Source organism: Ranitomeya imitator, chromosome 6 (genome assembly GCF_032444005.1).
Source record: "Ranitomeya imitator isolate aRanImi1 chromosome 6, aRanImi1.pri, whole genome shotgun sequence".
Classification (NCBI taxonomy): Eukaryota; Metazoa; Chordata; class Amphibia; order Anura; family Dendrobatidae; genus Ranitomeya; species Ranitomeya imitator.
The window spans coordinates 298,613,575-298,632,957 of record NC_091287.1 but is presented as its reverse complement, the minus strand read 5'-3'; the positions used below and the strand labels follow the sequence as shown (position 1 = coordinate 298,632,957).

General features: G+C 44.8%; 1 long non-coding RNA gene across 1 annotated transcript in view; it reads left to right on the top strand.

Annotated features, from left to right (window-relative positions):
• LOC138641381 (uncharacterized) overlaps window positions 1–16,083 on the top strand; it is a 93,219-nt gene extending 77,136 nt beyond the window's left edge. Inside the window, exon 3 of the long non-coding RNA XR_011313806.1 lies at window positions 15,196–16,083. This is a non-coding gene — a long non-coding RNA (uncharacterized lncRNA). The remainder of the gene's footprint in view (window positions 1–15,195) is intronic.
• The last annotated feature ends 3,300 nt before the right edge of the window (window positions 16,084–19,383 follow it).

Below are 19,383 nucleotides of genomic sequence, written 5' to 3'. Positions count from 1 at the left end.
TTGATTCAAAAAGTCAAATGGCGCTCCTTCCTTTCCAAGCCCTGCCGTGCGCCCAAACAGTGGTTTACTCCCACATATGAGGTATCAGCGTACTCAGGACAAATTGGGCAACAACTTTCGTGGTTCAGTTTCTCCTTTTACCATTGGGAAAATAAAAAAATTGTTGCTAAAAGATAATTTTTGTGACTAAAAAGTTAAATGTTCATTTTTTCCTTCCATGTTGCTTCTGCTGCTGTGAAGCACCTGAAGGGTTAATAAACTTCTTGAATGTGGTTTTGAGTACCTTGAGGGGTGCAGTTTTTAGAATGGTGTCACTTTTGGGTATTTTCAGCCATATAGACCCCTCAAACTGACTTCAAATGTGAGGTGGTCCCTAAAAAAAATGGTTTTGTAAATTTCGTTGTAAAAATGAGAAATCGCTGGTCAAATTTTAACCCTTATAACTTCCTAGCAAAAAAAAATTTTGTTTCCAAAATTGTGCTGATGTAAAGTAAACATGTGGGAAATGTTATTTATTAACTATTTTGTGTCACATAACTCTCTGGTTTAACAGAATAAAAATTCAAAATGTGAAAATTGCGAAATTTTCAAAATTTTCGCCAAATTTCCATTTTTATCACAAATAAACGCAGAATTTATTGACCTAAATTTACCACTAACATGAAGCCCAATATGTCACGAAAAAACATTCTCAGAACCGCTAGGATCCGTTGAAGTGTTCCTGAGTTATTACCTCATAAAGGGACACTGGTCAGAATTGCAAAAAACGGCAAGGTCTTTAAGGTCAAAATAGGCTGGGTCATGAAGGGGTTAATGTCCATTGCTACACCTGTGTCCTGAACCACCCAAATGTCTAGGGGAAAAAAAAGGCAAAACACAGTGCAAAGAAAAAAAAAAGGTCTCAGAACTTCTTTTTTCCCTCTATTGAGAATCATTAGCACTTTTGGCTTCCTGTACTGTTGTGATAGGCAATTCAGTATCACAATGGACATAGCGGTCAGAGCACATACAGTGATCTGACAATAACCCAAAATAATAGAACGAGCTCTAAGACGTGGGAACTCTGCAGACCGCAATCCCTAATCCTCTCCAAACAACACTAGAGGCAGCCGTGGATTGCGCCTAACTCTGCCTATGCAACTCGGCACAGCCTGAGAAACTAACTAGCCTGAAGATAGAAAATAAGCCTACCTTGCCTCAGAGAAATACCCCAAAGGAAAAGGCAGCCCCCCACATATAATGACTGTGAGTTAAGATGAAAAGACAAACGTAGGGATGAAATAGATTCAGCAAAATGAGGCCCGACTTTCTTAACAGAGCGAGGATAGGAAAGATAACTTAGCGGTCTACACAAAACCCTAAAGAAAACCACGCAAAGGGGGCAAAAAGACCCTCCGTACCGAACTAACAGCACGGAGGTACACCCTTTGCGTCCCAGAGCTTCCAGCAAAACAATTAGACAAGCTGGACAGAAAAAATAGCAAACAAATAGCAAAGAAGAACTTAGCTATGCAGAGCAGCAGGCCACAGGAATGATCCAGGGAAAAACAAGTCCAACACTGGAACATTGACAGGAAGCATGGATCAAAGCATCAGGTGGAGTTAAGTAGAGAAGCACCTAACGACCTCACCAAATCACCTGAGGGAGGAAACTCAGAAGCCGCAGTACCACTTTCCTCCACAAACGGAAGCTCCCAGAGAGAATCAGCCGAAGTACCACTTGTGACCACAGGAGGGAGCTCTGCCACAGAATTCACAACAGTTGAGCTAGGGTTAGAGTTGGGGCTAGGGTTGAGGCTAGGGCTACGGTTGGGGCTAGGGCTAGGGTTAGGGTTGGGGCTCGGGTTAGGGCTAGGGTTAAGGCTAGGGTTGGGGCTAGGGTTGGGGCTAGGGTGGGGGCTATGGTTATGGTTGGGGCTAGGGTTAGGGTTGGGGCTAAAGTTAGGGTTAGGGTTGGGGCTAAAGTTAGGGTTAGGGTTGGGGCTAAAGTTAGGGTTAGGGTTGGGGCTAAAGTTAAGTTTAGGGTTGAAGCTAAAGTTAGGGTTAGAGTTAGGGCTAAAGTTAGAGTTTGGATTACATTTACGTTGGGATTAGTGTTAGAAGTGTGTCAGGGTTAGGGGTGTGGTTATGATTATGCTTGGGATTAGAGTTAGGGGTCTGTTGGTGTTAGGGGTATGGTTAGGTTTGGGATTAGGGTTTGGGGTCTGTTGGGGTTAGGGGTGTATTGGGGTTAGGGGTGTGGCTGGGTTAGGGTTAAGGGCATGTTCGGGTTACCTGTGTGGTTACAGTTATGGGTAGAGTTGGGATTAGGGTTAGGGGTGTGTTTGGGTTAGGGTTTCAGTTAGAATTGGGGCTTCCACTGTTTAGGCACATCAAGGGGTCTCCAAATGCGACATGATGTCCGATCTCAATTCCAGCCAATTCTGCGATGAAAAAATAAAACACTGCTCCGATTTTTGTGGGGAAAAAATAGTCTCATTAGTCCTTGCCAGTAGTCAATGTTCCTTTGGAAGTGTTGGTCCTCTGCCTGGCCTCTCCTGCTTGCTGCCAATTCAGCAAAGATAAGTGTTATACCGCATAGAACTGTAGAGCAGGACGGCACTAGAGCGATACCGCTTTCAGAAACCAGGACGAAAAATGCAGGATCCAGAGCGCTAGGCGTCACGCATGCTAGGGGGTATTGGTGCTCAGCATACTAAATGAAATCCAATAGTTCGTATATACACATAAAAAAGAAAATATGCGGCACTCACCCCAATTCAGCAGTGGAAAGCGTGAATTTTAATGGAAAACATAAACAGATAAAAATCCGTTACAACATCAGGTAAGCAGGAGGGTGCGGTGTTGGAGCTTGGACAAGTGTTTGCTTCATTTTTTAGACACACGGCTGTGTGTTTATTTTCTGTGCTGATCTTGTTTCTATTTTGTTGCTGCTAGACTGTGCCTGATGTTTTTCTCAGTCTAGTTGGATTAGCTGGAGTCGCAGATATACTCTCCACATCTTTAGTTAGGTGGTGGAGTTTTTGTATTTTTCTGCTGTGGATATTTTGTAGTGTTTTATGCTGACCGCATAGTATCCTGTACTATCCTTTCCTATCTAGGTAGAAGTGGCCTCCTTTGCTTATCCCTGTTTTCTGTCTGCGTGTGTCTTTTCCTCTCCTACTCACAGTCATTATTTGTGGGGGGCTACCTATCCTTTGGGGGTCTGCTCTGAGGCAAGAGAGTTTTCCTATTAACATCTTTAGGGATATTTAGTGTTGTGATAGGCAATTCAGTATCACAATGGACATAGCGGTCAGAGCACATACAGTGACCTGACAATAACCCAAAATCATAGAACGAGCTCTGAGACGTGGGAACTCTGCAGACCGCAATCCCTAATCCTCTCCAAACAACACTAGAGGCAGCCGTGGATTGCGCCTAACTCTACCTATGCAACTCGGCACAGCCTGAGAAACTAACTAGCCTGAAGATAGAAAATAAGCCTACCTTGCCTCAGAGAAATACCCCAAAGGAAAAGGCAGCCCCCCACATATAATGACTGTGAGTTAAGATGAAAAGACAAACGTAGGGATGAAATAGATTCAGCAAAGTGAGGCCTGACTTTCTTAACAGAGCGAGGATAGGAAAGATAACTTTGCGGTCTACACAAAACCCTAAATAAAACCACGCAAAGGGAGCAAAAAGACCCTCCGTACCGAACTAACGGCACGGAGGTACACCCTTTGCGTCCCAGAGCTTCCAGCAAAACAAATAGACAAGCTGGACAGAAAAAATAGCAAACAAATAGCAAAGAAGAACTTAGCTATGCAGAGCAGCAGGCCACAGGAATGATCCAGGGAAAAACAAGTCCAACACTGGAACATTGACAGGAAGCATGGATCAAAGCATTAGGTGGAGTTAAGTAGAGAAGCACCTAACGACCTCACCAGATCACCTGACGGAGGAAACTCAGAAGCCGCAGTACCACTTTCCTCCACAAACGGAAGCTCCCAGAGAGCATCAGCCGAAGTACCACTTGTGACCACAGGAGGGAGCTCTGCCACAGAATTCACAACAGTACCCCCCCCTTGAGGAGGGGTCACCGAACCGTCACCAGAGCCCCCAGGCCGACCAGGATGAGCCACATGAAAGGCACGAACAAGATCGGGAGCATGGACATCAGAGGCAAAAACCCAGGAATTATCTTCCTGAGCATAACCCTTCCATTTAACCAGATACTGGAGTTTCCGTCTAGAAACACGAGAATCCAAAATCTTCTCCACAATATACTCCAATTCCCCCTCCACCAAAACCGGGGCAGGAGGGTCAACAGATGGAACCATAGGTGCCACGTATCTCCGCAACAATGACCGATGGAATACGTTATGTATGGAAAAAGAATCTGGGAGGGTCAGACGAAAAGACACAGGATTAAGAACCTCAGAAATCCTATACGGACCAATGAAACGAGGTTTAAACTTAGGAGAGGAAACCTTCATAGGAATATGACGAGAAGATAACCAAACCAGATCCCCAACACGAAGTCGGGGACCCACACGGCATCTGCGATTAGCGAAACGTTGAGCCTTCTCCTGGGACAAGGTCAAATTGTCCACTACATGAGTCCAAATCTGCTGCAACCTGTCCACCACAGTATCCACACCAGGACAGTCCGAAGACTCAACCTGTCCTGAAGAGAAACGAGGATGGAACCCAGAATTGCAGAAAAATGGCGAAACCAAGGTAGCCGAGCTGGCCCGATTATTAAGGGCGAACTCAGCCAAAGGCAAAAAGGACACCCAGTCATCCTGATCGGCAGAAACAAAGCATCTCAGATAGGTTTCCAAGGTCTGATTGGTTCGTTCGGTCTGGCCATTAGTCTGAGGATGGAAAGCCGAGGAAAAAGACAAGTCAATGCCCATCCTACCACAAAAGGCTCACCAAAACCTCAAAACAAACTGGGAACCTCTGTCAGAAACGATATTCTCTGGAATGCCATGCAAACGAACCACATGCTGGAAGAACAATGGCACCAAATCAGAGGAGGAAGGCAATTTAGACAAGGGTACCAGATGGACCATCTTAGAAAAGCGATCACAGACCACCCAAATGACTGACATCTTTTGAGAAACGGGAAGATCTGAAATAAAATCCATAGAGATATGTGTCCAAGGCCTCTTCGGGACCGGCAAGGGCAAAAGCAACCCACTGACACGAGAACAGCAGGGCTTAGCCCGAGCACAAATCCCACAGGACTGCACAAAAGTACGCACATCCCGCGACAGAGATGGCCACCAAAAGGATCTAGCCACTAACTCTCTGGTACCAAAGATTCCAGGATGACCAGCCAACACCGAACAATGAACCTCAGAGATAACTTTATTCGTCCACCTATCAGGGACAAACAGTTTCTCTGCTGGACAACGATCAGGTTTATTAGCCTGAAATTTTTGCAGCACCCGCCGCAAATTAGGGGAGATGGCAGACACAATTACTCCTTCCTTGAGGATACCCGCCGGCTCAGATAAACCCGGAGAGTCGGGCACAAAACTCCTAGACAGAGCATCTGCCTTCACATTTTTAGAGCCCGGAAGGTACGAAATCACAAAGTCAAAACGGGCAAAAAACAGCGACCAACGAGCCTGTCTAGGATTCAAACGCTTAGCAGACTCGAGATAAGTCAAGTCCTTACGATCAGTCAATACCACCACGCGATGCTTAGCTCCTTCAAGCCAATGACGCCACTCCTCGAATGCCCACTTCATGGCCAGCAACTCTCGGCTGCCCACATCATAATTTTGCTCAGCAGGCGAAAACTTCCTGGAAAAAAAAGCGCATGGTTTCATCACTGAGCAATCAGAACCTCTCTGCGACAAAACAGCCCCTGCTCCAATCTCAGAAGCATCAACCTTGACCTGGAACGGAAGAGAAACATCTGGTTGACACAACACAGGGGCAGAAGAAAAACGACGCTTCAACTCTTGAAAAGCTTCCACAGCAGCAGAAGACCAATTGACCAAATCAGCACCCTTCTTGGTCAAATCGGTCAATGGTTTGGCAATACTAGAAAAATTGCTAATGAAGCGACGATAAAAATTAGCAAAGCCCAGGAACTTTTGCAGACTTTTCAGAGATGTCAGCTGAGTCCAATCATGGATGGCTTGGACCTTAACAGGATCCATCTCGATAGTAGAAGGGGAAAAGATGCACCCCAAAAATGAAACCTTCTGCACACCAAAGAGACACTTTGATCCCTTCACAAACAAAGAATTAGCACGCAGGACCTGAAAAACCGTTCTGACCTGCTTCACATGAGACTCCCAATCATCCGAGAAGATCAAAATGTCATCCAAGTACACAATCAGGAATTTATCCAGGTACTCTCGGAAGATGTCATGCATAAAGGACTGAAACACTGATGGAGCATTGGCAAGTCCGAATGGCATCACTAGATACTCAAAATGACCCTCGGGCGTATTAAATGCAGTTTTCCATTCATCGCCTTGCCTGATTCGCACCAGATTATACGCACCACGAAGATCTATCTTGGTGAACCAACTAGCCCCCTTAATCCGAGCAAACAAATCAGATAACAATGGCAAGGGGTACTGAAATTTAACAGTGATCTTATTAAGAAGGCGGTAATCTATACAAGGTCTCAGCGAACCATCCTTCTTGGCTACAAAAAAAAACCCTGCTCCTAATGGCGACGATGACGGGCGAATATGCCCCTTCTCCAGGGATTCCTTCACATAACTGCGCATAGCGGTGTGCTCAGGCACGGATAAATTAAACAGTCGACCTTTTGGGAATTTACTACCAGGAATCAAATTGATAGCACAATCACAATCCCTATGCGGAGGTAGGGCATCGGACTTGGGCTCATCAAATACATCCCGGTAATCAGACAAGAACTCTGGAACCTCAGAAGGGGTGGATGACGAAATTGACAGAAATGGAACATCACCATGTACCCCCTGATAACCCCAGCTGGACACCGACATGGATTTCCAATCCAACACTGGATTATGGGCTTGCAGCCATGGCAACCCCAACACGACCACATCATGTAGACTATGCAACACCAGAAAGCGAATAACCTCCTGATGTGCAGGAGCCATGCACATGGTCAGCTGGGTCCAGTATTGAGGCTTATTCTTGGCCAAAGGCGTAGCATCAATTCCTCTCAATGGAATAGGACACTGCAAGGGCTCCAAGAAAAACCCACAACGCTTAGCATATTCCAAGTCCATCAAATTCAGGGCAGCGCCTGAATCCACAAACGCCATGACAGAATACGATGACAAAGAGCAGATCAAGGTAACGGACAGAAGAAATTTTGACTGTACTGTACCAATGGTGGCAGACCTAGCGAACCGCTTAGTGCGCTTAGGACAATCAGAGATAGCATGAGTGGAATCACCACAGTAGAAACACAGCCCATTCAGACGTCTGTGTTCTTGCCGTTCAACTCTGGTCATAGTCCTATCGCACTGCATAGGCTCAGGTTTAATCTGAGGTAATACCGCCAAATGGTGCACAGATTTACGCTCGCGCAAGCGTCGACCGATCTGAATGGCCAAAGACATAGACTCATTCAAACCAGCAGGCATAGGAAATCCCACCATGACATCCTTAAGGGCTTCAGAGAGACCCTTTCTGAATATAGCTGCCAGCGCAGATTCATTCCATTGAGTGAGGACGGACCACTTTCTAAATTTCTGGCAATATACCTCTATCTCATCCTGAGCCTGACAAAGAGCCAGCAAATTTTTTTCTGCCTGATCCACTGAATTAGGCTCATCGTACAGCAATCCAAGCGCCAGGAAAAACGCATCGATATTACTTAATGCAGGATCTCCTGACGCAAGAGAAAATGCCCAGTCCTGAGGGTCGCCACGCAAAAAAGAAATGATGATCCTAACCTGTTGAACTGGGTCACCAGAGGAGCGAGGTTTCAAAGCCAGAAATAGTTTACAATTATTTTTGAAACTCAGAAATTTAGTTCTATCTCCAAAAAACAAATCTGGAATAGGAATTCTCGGTTCTAACAAAGAATTCTGAACCACAAAATCTTGAATATTTTGAACTCTTGCCGTGAGCTGATCCACACATGAAGACAGACCTTTAATGTCCATTGCTACACCTGTGTCCTGAACCACCCAAATGTCTAGGGGAAATAAAAGGCAAAACACAGTGCAAAGAAAAAAAAATGGTCTCAGAACTTCTTTTTTCCCTCTATTGAGAATCATTAGCACTTTTGGCTTCCTGTACTGTTGTGATAGGCAATTCAGTATCACAATGGACATAGCGGTCAGAGCACATACAGTGACCTGACAATAACCCAAAATCATAGAACGAGCTCTGAGACGTGGGAACTCTGCAGACCGCAATCCCTAATCCTCTCCAAACAACACTAGAGGCAGCCGTGGATTGCGCGTAACTCTACCTATGCAACTCGGCACAGCCTGAGAAACTAACTAGCCTGAAGATAGAAAATAAGCCTACCTTGCCTCAGAGAAATACCCCAAAGGAAAAGGCAGCCCCCCACATATAATGACTGTGAGTTAAGATGAAAAGACAAACGTAGGGATGAAATAGATTCAGCAAAGTGAGGCCCGACTTTCTTAACAGAGCGAGGATAGGAAAGATAACTTTGCGGTCTGCACAAAACCCTAAATAAAACCACGCAAAGGGGGCAAAAAGACCCTCCGTACCGAACTAACGGCACGGAGGTACACCCTTTGCGTCCCAGAGCTTTCAGCAAAACAAATAGACAAGCTGGACAGAAAAAATAGCAAACAAATAGCAAAGAAGAACTTAGCTATGCAGAGCAGCAGGCCACAGGAATGATCCAGGGAAAAACAAGTCCAACACTGGAACATTGACAGGAAGCATGGATCAAAGCATTAGGTGGAGTTAAGTAGAGAAGCACCTAACGACCTCACCAGATCACCTGAGGGAGGAAACTCAGAAGCCGCAGTACCACTTTCCTCCACAAACGGAAGCTCCCAGAGAGAATCAGCCGAAGTACCACTTGTGAACACAGGAGGGAGCTCTGCCACAGAATTCACAACAATTTAGTTCTCCGGCTGTGTCGAGGTGTCTAGGTCTGGTTAGGCACACCCCACGGCTAATTCTAGTTGCGGTGATAGGATCAGGGTTTGCGGTCAGTAAAGTTACCACTGCTCCAGCGAAGGTTATTTCATGCTGCTCCAAGGCCACCGGATCATAACAGTACTACTGGCCAACAATGAGTTAATTGCATCTCAGAAGAAGGGAGGAAAGATCTTGAGCCATTTTTTTTCTCCAGTCTGCTTTGTCTTCTCCTCCCTCTTAATCTCTGGGTGGCTGAAGAGCCTTATGCTAGCATGAATGTTCAGGAATTAGCTTCTCGTATAGACCAGCTGGCTGCTAGAGTACAGGATATTTCTGATTATATTGTTCAGACTCCTGCTTTAGAACCGAAGATTCCTACTCCTGATTTGTTTTTTGGTGACAGGTCCAACTTTTTGAGTTTTAAAAACAACTGTAAACTGTTTTTTGCATTGAAACCTCGATCCTCCGGTGATTCCATTCAACAAGTTAAAATCATCATTTCCCTGCTGCGGGGTGATCCACAGGATTGGGCATTTTCCCTGGAATCTGGGGATCCTGCTTTGCTTAATGTAGACTCCTTCTTTCAGGCGTTAGGATTACTGTATGATGAACCTAATTCAGTGGATCAAGCTGAGAAGACCTTGTTGGCCCTGTCTCAGGGTCAAAAGGCGGCAGAATTGTATTGTCAGAAATTCAGAAAATGGTCTGTATTGACTAAATGGAATATTGATGCTTTGGCGGCAATTTTCAGAAAGGGTCTTTCTGAATCCGTTAAAGATGTTATAGTGGGGTTTCCCACACCCTCCAATCTGAGTGATTCTATGTCTCTGGCCATTCAGATTGATCGGCGCTTGCGGGAGCGCAGAACTGTGCACGCTATGGCGTTATCCTCAGAGCAAATTCCTGAGCCTATGCAGTGTGATAGGATTCTGTCTAAAACAGAACGACAAGGTTTCAGACGTCTCAATAGGTTGTGCTATTATTGTGGCGACGCTTCCCATGTCATTTCTGTCTGCCCTAAGTGGACCAAGAGGATCGCCAGTTCATTTACCATCAGTACTATACAACCTAAATTTCTGTTATCTGTGTCCTTGATCTGTTCATTGTCATCATTTTCTGTCATGGCGTTTGTGGATTCAGGCGCCGCCTTGAACTTAATGGACTTTGACTTTGCCAGGCGTTGTGGTTTTCCCTTGCAGCCTTTGCAAAACCCTATTCCTTTAAGGGGCATTGATGCTACACCCTTGGCTAAAAATAAGCCCCAGTTTTGGATACAGGTGACCATGCGCATGGCGCCAGCCCATCTGGAAGATTGTCGATTTCTGGTGTTGCATAATTTGCATGATGCTATCGTGCTGGGTTTTCCATGGTTGCAGGTACATAATCCTGTTTTGGATTGGAAGTCCATGTCTGTGACTAGTTGGGGTTGTCAGGGGGTTCATAATGATGTTCCTCTAATGTCTATCGCCCCTTCTCCCTCTTCTGAAATTCCAGAGTTTTTGTCTGATTTTCAGGATGTATTTGATGAGCCCCAGTCCAGTTTCCTTCCACCACACAGGGACTGCGATTGTGCTATTGACTTGATTCCAGGCTGTAAGTTTCCTAAGGGCCGACTTTACAACCTGTCTGTACCTGAACATACCGCCATGCGGAGCTATATTAAGGAGTCTTTGGAGAAAGGGCATATTCGGCCATCTTCTTCACCGTTGGGAGCGGGGTTTTTTTTGTTGCTAAAAAAGATGGTTCCTTAAGACCCTGTATCGATTATCGCCTCTTGAATAAGATCACGGTCAAGTTTCAATATCCTTTACCTTTGCTTTCCTATTTATTTGCTATGATTAAGGGAGCTAGTTGGCTTACTAAGATTGACCTTCGGGGGGCTTATAATCTTGTTCGTATTAAGCAGGGTGATGAATGGAAAACTGCGTTTAACATGCCCGAGGGCCATTTTGAATACCTTGTGATGCCATTCGGACTCTCTAATGCTCCATCTGTTTTTCAGTCCTTCATGCATGATATATTCCGGTATTATCTTGATAAATTCCTGATTGTATATTTGGACGATATTTTGATTTTTTCCGATGATTGGGAGTCTCATGAGCAGCAGGTTAGGATGGTATTTCAGATCTTTCGTGACAATGCCTTGTTTGTGAAAGGGTCTAAGTGTCTTTTTGGGGTGCAGAAGGTTTCCTTTTTGGGCTTTATTTTTTCTCCCTCGTCTATAGAGATGGATCCGGTTAAGGTTCAGGCCATTCATGATTGGATTCAGCCCACATCCGTGAAGAGCCTTCAGAAATTTTTGGGTTATGCTAATTTTTATCGCCGTTTCATTGCTAATTTTTCCAGCGTGGTTAAACCCTTGACTGATTTGACGAAGAAGGGCGCCGATGTGGCGAATTAGTCCCCTGCGGCTGTCTCTGCCTTTCAGGAACTTAAACATCGTTTTACTTCTGCTCCTGTGTTGCGTCAACCGGATGTTTCTCTTCCGTTTCAGGTTGAGGTTGACGCTTCTGAGATTGGGGCAGGGGCTGTTTTGTCTCAGAGGGATCCTGTTGGTTCCTTAATGAAACCGTGTGCCTTCTTTTCCTGTAAGTTTTCGCCTGCTGAACGCAATTATGATGTCGGCAATCGGGAGTTGTTGGCTATGAAGTGGGCGTTTGAGGAGTGGCGACACTGGCTTGAGGGAGCTAAGCACCGTATTGTGGTCTTGACCGATCATAAGAATCTGATTTACCTCGAGTCTGCCAAACGGTTGAATCCTAGACAGGCTCGATGGTCCTTGTTTTTTTCTCGTTTTGATTTCGTGGTCTCGTACCTTCCGGGTTCTAAGAATATTAAGGCTGATGCCCTCTCTAGGAGTTTTTTGCCTGATTATCCTGAGGTCTTGGAACCAGTCGGTATTTTGAAAGAAGGGGTGGTCCTTTCTGCCGTTTCTCCTGATTTACGACGGGTTCTTCAGAAGTTTAAGGCTGACAAACCTGATTGTTGTCCTGTGGGGAAGCTGTTTGTTTCTGACAGATGGACTAGTAGAGTGATTTCTAAGGTTCACTGTTCTGTGTTGGCTGGCCATCCTGGCATTTTTGGTACCAGAGACTTGGTTGGTAGGTCATTTTGGTGGCCTTCTTTATCGCGTGATGTGCGGTCTTTTGTGCAGTCCTGTGGGACTTGTGCGCGGGCCAAGCCTTGTTGCTCCCGTGCTAGTGGGTTGCTTTTGCCATTGCTGGTCCCTGAGAGGCCCTGGACGCATATTTCTATGGATATTATTTCTGATCTTCCTGTTTCCCAGAAGATGACGGTTATCTGGGTTGTTTGTGACCGATTCTCTAAGATGGTTCATTTGGTGCCTTTGCCTAAATTGCCTTCTTCTGATTTGGTTCCGTTGTTTTTTCAGCATGTGGTCGGTTTGCATGGTATTCCTGAGAATATTGTGTCCGACAGAGGTTCCCAGTTTGTTTCTAGGTTTTGGCGGGCCTTTTGTGCTAGGCTGGGCATTGATTTGTCTTTTTCTTCTGCATTTCATCCTCAGACAAATGGCCAGACCGAGCCTACTAATCAGACTTTGGAGACTTATTTGAGATGCTTTTTGTCTGCTGATCAGGATGATTGGGTGGCTTTTTTCCCATTGGCAGAGTTTGCCCTTAATAATCGGGCTAGTTCGGCTACTTTGGTTTAGCCTTTTTTTTGTAATTTTGGTTTTCATCCTCGTTTTTCTTCTGGGCAGGTTGAGTCTTCTGACTCTCCTGGTGTGGATTCTGTGGTTGACAGGTTGCAGCAGATTTGGGCTCAGGTGGTGGACAATTTGATGTTGTCTCAGGAGGAGGCTCAACGTTTTGCTAACCGACGTCGCTGTGTTGGTTCCCGGCTTCGGGTTGGGGATCTGGTTTGGTTATCTTCCCGTCATGTTCCTATGAAGGTTTCTTCTCCTAAGTTTAAGCCTCGGTTTATTGGTCCTTATAGGATTTCTGAGATTATTAATCCGGTGTGTTTTTGTCTGGCGCTTCCGGCCTCCTTTGCTATCCATAATGTCTTCCATAGATCTTTGTTGCGGAAATATGTGGAGCCCGTTGTTCCCTCTGTTGATCCTCCGGCCCCTGTGTTGGTCGATGGGGAGTTGGAATATGTGGTTGAGAAGATTTTGGATTCTCGTTTTTCGAGGCGGACGCTTCAGTACCTTGTCAAATGGAAGGGTTATGGCCAGGAGGTTAATTCTTGGGTTTCGGCCTCTGATGTCCATGCCGCTGATTTGGTTTGTGCCTTTCATCTTGCTCGTCCTGATCGGCCTGGGGGCTCTGGTGAGGGTTCGGTGACCACTCCTCAAGGGGGAGTACTGTTGTGAATTCTGCTCTTGGGCTCCCTCCGGTGGTTGTTGATGGTAGTGCAGTTATTCCTGAGCAGAAGTCTTGGACAGGTGTTTCTGCTAATTGCAATTCTGACTGGGGTATTTAGCTGTGCAGGACTCATTAGTCCTTGCCAGTAGTCAATGTTCCTTTGGAAGTGTTGGTCCTCTGCCTGGCCTCTCCTGCTTGCTGCCAATTCAGCAAAGATAAGTGTTTGCTTCATTTTTTAGACACACGGCTGTGTGTTTATTTTCTGTGCTGATCTTGTTTCTATTTTGTTCCTGCTAGACTGTGCCTGATGTTTTTCTCAGTCTATTTGCATTCGCTGGAGTCGCAGATATACTCTCCACATCTTTAGTTAGGTGGTGGAGTTTTTGTATTTTTCTGCTGTGGATAATTTGTAGTGTTTTATGCTGACCGCATAGTATCCTGTACTATCCTTTCCTATCTAGGTAGAAGTGGCCTCCTTTGCTTATCCCTGTTTTCTGTCTGCGTGTGTCTTTTCCTCTCCTACTCACAGTCATTATTTGTGGGGGGCTACCTATCCTTTGGGGGTCTGCTCTGAGGCAAGAGAGTTTTCCTATTAACATCTTTAGGGATATTTAGTTCTCCGGCTGTGTCGAGGTGTCTAGGTCTGGTTAGGCACACCCCACGGCTACTTCTAGTTGCGGTGATAGGATCAGGGTTTGCGGTCAGTAAAGTTACCACTGCTCCAGCGAAGGTTATTTCATGCTGCTCCAAGGCCACCGGATCATAACAACCATCCACAGTGCGGGCTGTCTCAGTGGGCCAGTTCCTGCGAATCAGGCATCTCTGATCTACGGAGGGACGTTTTGAGGAGCAGGCAGCTGACCTTCGTGACAGATTTAGCGCACGTGGATATAGCAAGCACAGTATCAAGAAGGGCTACCAACGTGCTAAGGCATCCGACCGTTGCCATCTCCTTTCCGGCTCGGGGGGAAGAAGGAATAACGATGGGTCTCAGGAAGTTAGATTCATTTCCACTTATAATAACAGGTGGGGTGCTATTAGGAACATTTTAAATAGACACTGGTCTATTTTGAAAACTGAACCGGTTTTGGGTAAACTGTTACCTGATAAAACCTTATTAACAGCAAGAAGAAGTAGTAATTTAAAAGACCTTTTTGGTTAGAAGTCATTATGTTGCTCAACCATCTTCCTCTTCTTCATTTCTCTCCAACTGTCGACCACGGTGTGGTTGTTTCCCATGTGGTTCTTGCGTAGCCTTCCGTAATATTGAGCGGACTACTACTTTCTGTTCATCAGATGGACGACGGACATTCCAGATTAGGGAATATATATCCTGTACTAGTGATTTTGTTATTTATTATGCCACGTGCCCGTGTGGCCTCATTTATGTGGGCCTCACTTCTCGTAAGTTACAAGTTAGAACAAGAGAGCACGTTAGGGACATTATGGTGGCCTTGACCACTGAGGATATAGCGTCATTGAAGACCATCCCTCGCCATTTCAGGCTGAGACATGCGTGTAACCCCGACTTACTTAGGGTACGAGGGATTGATCGTGTCCACGGTGGGATTAGAGGTGGTGACCTTAAAAGCAGGCTGTCTCAGCTTGAATGTAGATGGATAGTGAAATTAGATACAATGACCCCCAAAGGTCTTAATGAGAAATTGAGTTTTGCGTCTTTTCTTTAATAAGGTTTGACTCTTCAGCTTTCCTGTCTGTTTGACCCCCTTGGAGTATTGATTTTTATTCTAATTGTGTGTTTGTGTCTTTTTTTTTGTCATTTTAGTTCTACTTACGGAGGATTACTTCTGCTTTGGATGTGCCTATCTCCTAAACCTGATTCTTTCTAGCAGCGGCTGACAGGATGAAGTTCCCATATGTATCATCATTGTGAAATCATAATTGTTTATTGTATTTCACATATTATTATTATTTTTTGTCACTGATGATTTTGTTGTATGTCACTCTGGGTCTATGTGATAATTTGTGGGACCATTGCTAGTCATGTTAGGCGACATATGCCTTTGCCTGTATATACCAGCTGTGATTTTCATTTCGTGCCTTTGTTCACACGTGTTTTAATGTAGGATACGAAGTTATGTGAGGCATTGGTACATACGTGGTGGCCACTGGTTGAGCGTGATGCTGGTCCTTCACGCTTGCCTCCGCACCTGATGGTGTCCTTATGGATGCCATGGGCATCTTTGACATCACTGAAACATTTGTTCCTTGTGCTCATCGCACCCGAGACACTGGAAGTGGTGGACCGGTACCGGAAGTCCCGCCATCCCGCGCTGATTCACCACGTGCTGCCACCCGTGCCTCTGAGTGTCTGATTGGCATGATCTTCAGACCGGGAGATATTTGAGATCTCCATTCAACATAGGCACACAGCCCCCCGAGGAAGCAACAGCGAAACGTGCGTCGGGGCCTCGGCGCGACGCACTGGCATTCATACTACTGAACCATGGGTAAGAGACTTGGTGATGTATATTCATGGTAGCATTAAGGGATTTTGTTACATATTACTGTCTAGGTTATGTGGTGTACGAGTCTTTGCCCCATATATATACAGACAGTGGGAGTATATATAATATATATACAAATACGTTTTTACATGGAGTGGCTCAGACTCATTACTATATACTGATTTTTGCTCCCCCTCTTTCCCATAGGTCTTTAGGTCAGAACATTTAATATGGCTTTTATGCCTTTCTAATGATACTTATTCCTGTCCTAAATTACTGTTTTTGCATGTGTGATCGCTCCATAGCTGCATTGTCATTCTCTGGTTTTTAATTATTGCTACTATTTTGTGTGATGTAATTTATTCATATTGTAAAAATAATTTTTGGATTTTTTTGCTCTGTTGTAATTATAAGAAATAAAGGTCTTTTTGTACTTTTGCACCAACTGGGCAGTCATGATATATCTTTCATTTATAGATAAAGATGTTTAATAGATTAAACATTTAAGTTCCCATAGGTTCTTTATTGCTCACTAGTGTTGTATGAGAGTGCTCTCTAAATATGTTCCTTTTATTCCATTCTGGATCTTGTCATGTTCTCAAATGCAATGTGGCACCTGCAGACCAATCCATCTGCATTCCAAACGGCGCTCCTTCCCTTCCGAGCTCTGCCATGCGCCCAAACAGTGGTTTACCCCCACATATGGGGTATCAGTGTACTCAGGACAATTTGGACAACAACTTTTAGGGTCTTCTCTCACCCTTGGGAAAATTAAAAATTGGGGGCGAAAAGATCATTTTTGTGAAAAAATATGATTTTTTATTTTTACGGCTCTGCATTATAAACTTCTGTGAAGCCCTAGGTGGGTCAAAGTGCTCACCACACATCTAGATACATTCCTTATTGTGTCTACTTTCCAAAATAAATAGCAAAAAACAATAGCAAGGTGACATTAACCCTTTATTACCCCATATGCCAATGCCATAGGGCAATGGGAAGAGAGAGGCTAAGTGCTGGAATAGGCCTATCTTACAGATGCGCCTTTTCTGGGGTGGCTGGGGGCAGATGTTTTCAGCCCAGGGGGTCAATAACAATGGTCCCTCTCTAGGCTATTAATATTTGATCTCCAGTCACTGGCTTTCCCTCTCTGGCACAGAAAAATGTGTGTCAATGACATATATATATATATATATATATATATATATATATACCTATACTATGTGTAAACATTTACTCGCATTTTCCATTGACTAACATTGGACTCGCTACTCGTACCGAATATTCGAGTATTACGGTATACTCGGTACGAGTACAGCGAGTCTGAATATTTCACTACTCGCTCATCCCTACTTCTAATCAAAGATCCCTGAACCTCTTCTTATACTCATCTGCTGCTGTCTGCCCCTTCTATTTCCATGGTTCCCGTCTGTCTCTGGCAGTTTGTGAACTGCCAGATGGTTCCAGGGTTTCATGGAGCACGTCGGAGGTCAAAATTCAATACAAATCTTTAAGAGCCTCGATCTGGCTCTTATAGACTTGCAATGAGTGCTTGTCACTGTTACTTCTGAATTCCATCCAGTCGGAAGCTGCGATCATAACGTGGCTCATTGGGACCGGAATGGCAGAGAAGAAATGTGAAGATGTCGGACTGTGAGCAGAAGACTGAGGGCAGAGACTTTGCAGCAGAAGCAGCACTCCAGTGCTGAAATAAACAATACACTGTAGTAATGCTTTGACCCCTTAATGATCGCCAATACGCCTTTTAACGGCAGCAATTAAGGGTACTTAAACCACAGATCCGCTTTTTAATGGCGCTAAGGTTTAAGTGTATAGCGCCCCCCAGCTTCGGAATTTGCTCGGGGTCTTGGCTACCGGGGATAGCTGAGACCCTAGAGAGCATGATTCATGCCATTTTTATCCGACCCCGGTGTTGCGATCACTGTTATTAACGGTAAAATGACGACCGAAAAAAAAGTCTGATTTTCCATTTAATTTGTCTCTTCTCTGATGTGATAGCACATTAGAGGAGAGAGAAATAGAATCCCCCCGTCCCTCGATCACTCTTATGGTACCTCTGGTGTCCAGGCATGCCCCATGAAGTCCCCTGGGCCGCCAGTATCTTCTTCCGGGAGAAAATGGCAGGCGCATGCGCAGTGCACCCGCCGAGACCTGCCGGCCGGCACCCGGAGACAATAGGAAATTTTTCCTATTGGTTCTTTTTGATCACTGTGCTAGACACTAACACAGTGATCAAAATATAATAAATAGTAAATAAAACCCCACTTTATCACCCCCTTAGGGAAAAATAATAAAAAATAAAAATATATATTTATTTCCATTTTTCCATTAGAGTTATAGTTATGCTAAATTGAGTTTGGCTAAAGTGAGATGAACTAAAGGTAGGGCTAGGGTTAGGGTTAGGATTACTGTTAGAGCTGGGTTTACTGTTAGGAGTGTGTTAGGGTTACGTTTGTGGTTAGGGTTACTGTTAGGTGTGAGTTAGGGTTAGGTTTGTGGCCAGGGCCGGACTGGCCATTTGGCAATTCTGGCAAATGCCAGAAGGGCCTGTCTGGTCATGGGCTGCCTTGTCTGCAATGTTGTTAACAGAATCAGTGTTTTCAAGACACCCATAGTGTTAAGAATTATGATGGAGCACAAAGTCGCTTACTCCATCACTTACCCTAGCAGTTCATGGGTATCACTAGAAATATTGGTCATGTAGAAAATCTTACTTTCCTCCATCCATGGAAATATTAGTAATATTTCCCATCTGGTGCTTGAGGATGGGGACAACATGGGCCTGTGTGATTTCAAATGCCAGGACTGAATTTCAGCCCCAGTCCGTACCTGTTTGTGGCTAGGGCTATGGTTAGGATTAGGGTTAGGGGTGTGTTGGGGTTAGGGTTGTGGTTAGAGTTATGGTAAGGGTTGGGATTAGGGTTAGAGGTGTGTTGGGCTTAGGGTTGGAGTTAGAATTGGGGGGTTCTTCTGTTTAGGTACATCAGGGGGTCACCCAAACGTGGCATGGCGCCACCATTGATTTCAGCCAATTTTGCATTTAAAAAGTCAAACGGTGATCCCTCCCTTCTGAGCTCTGCCACGCACCCAAACAGTGCAATTTCCCCACATATGCAGTATCGGTGTACTCAGGAGAAATTGCACAACAAATTTTGTGGTCCATTTTCTCCTTATACCCTTGTGAAAATAAAAAAAATAGGTTCCAAAGTAAATTTTTTTTGAATAAAGTAAAATGTTCATTTTTTTCCTTCCACATTGCGTTGGTTCTCATGAAGCACCTGAAGGGTTAATAAACTTCTTGAATGTTGTTTTGCGCACCTTGAGGGGAGCAGTTTGTAGAATGGTGTCTAACTAATAGTGTTGAGCGATACCGTCCGATACTTGAAAGTATCGGTATCGGATAGTATCGGCCGATACCCGAAAAATATCGGATATCGCCGATACCGATATCCGATACCAATACAAGTCAATGGGACATCAAGTATCGG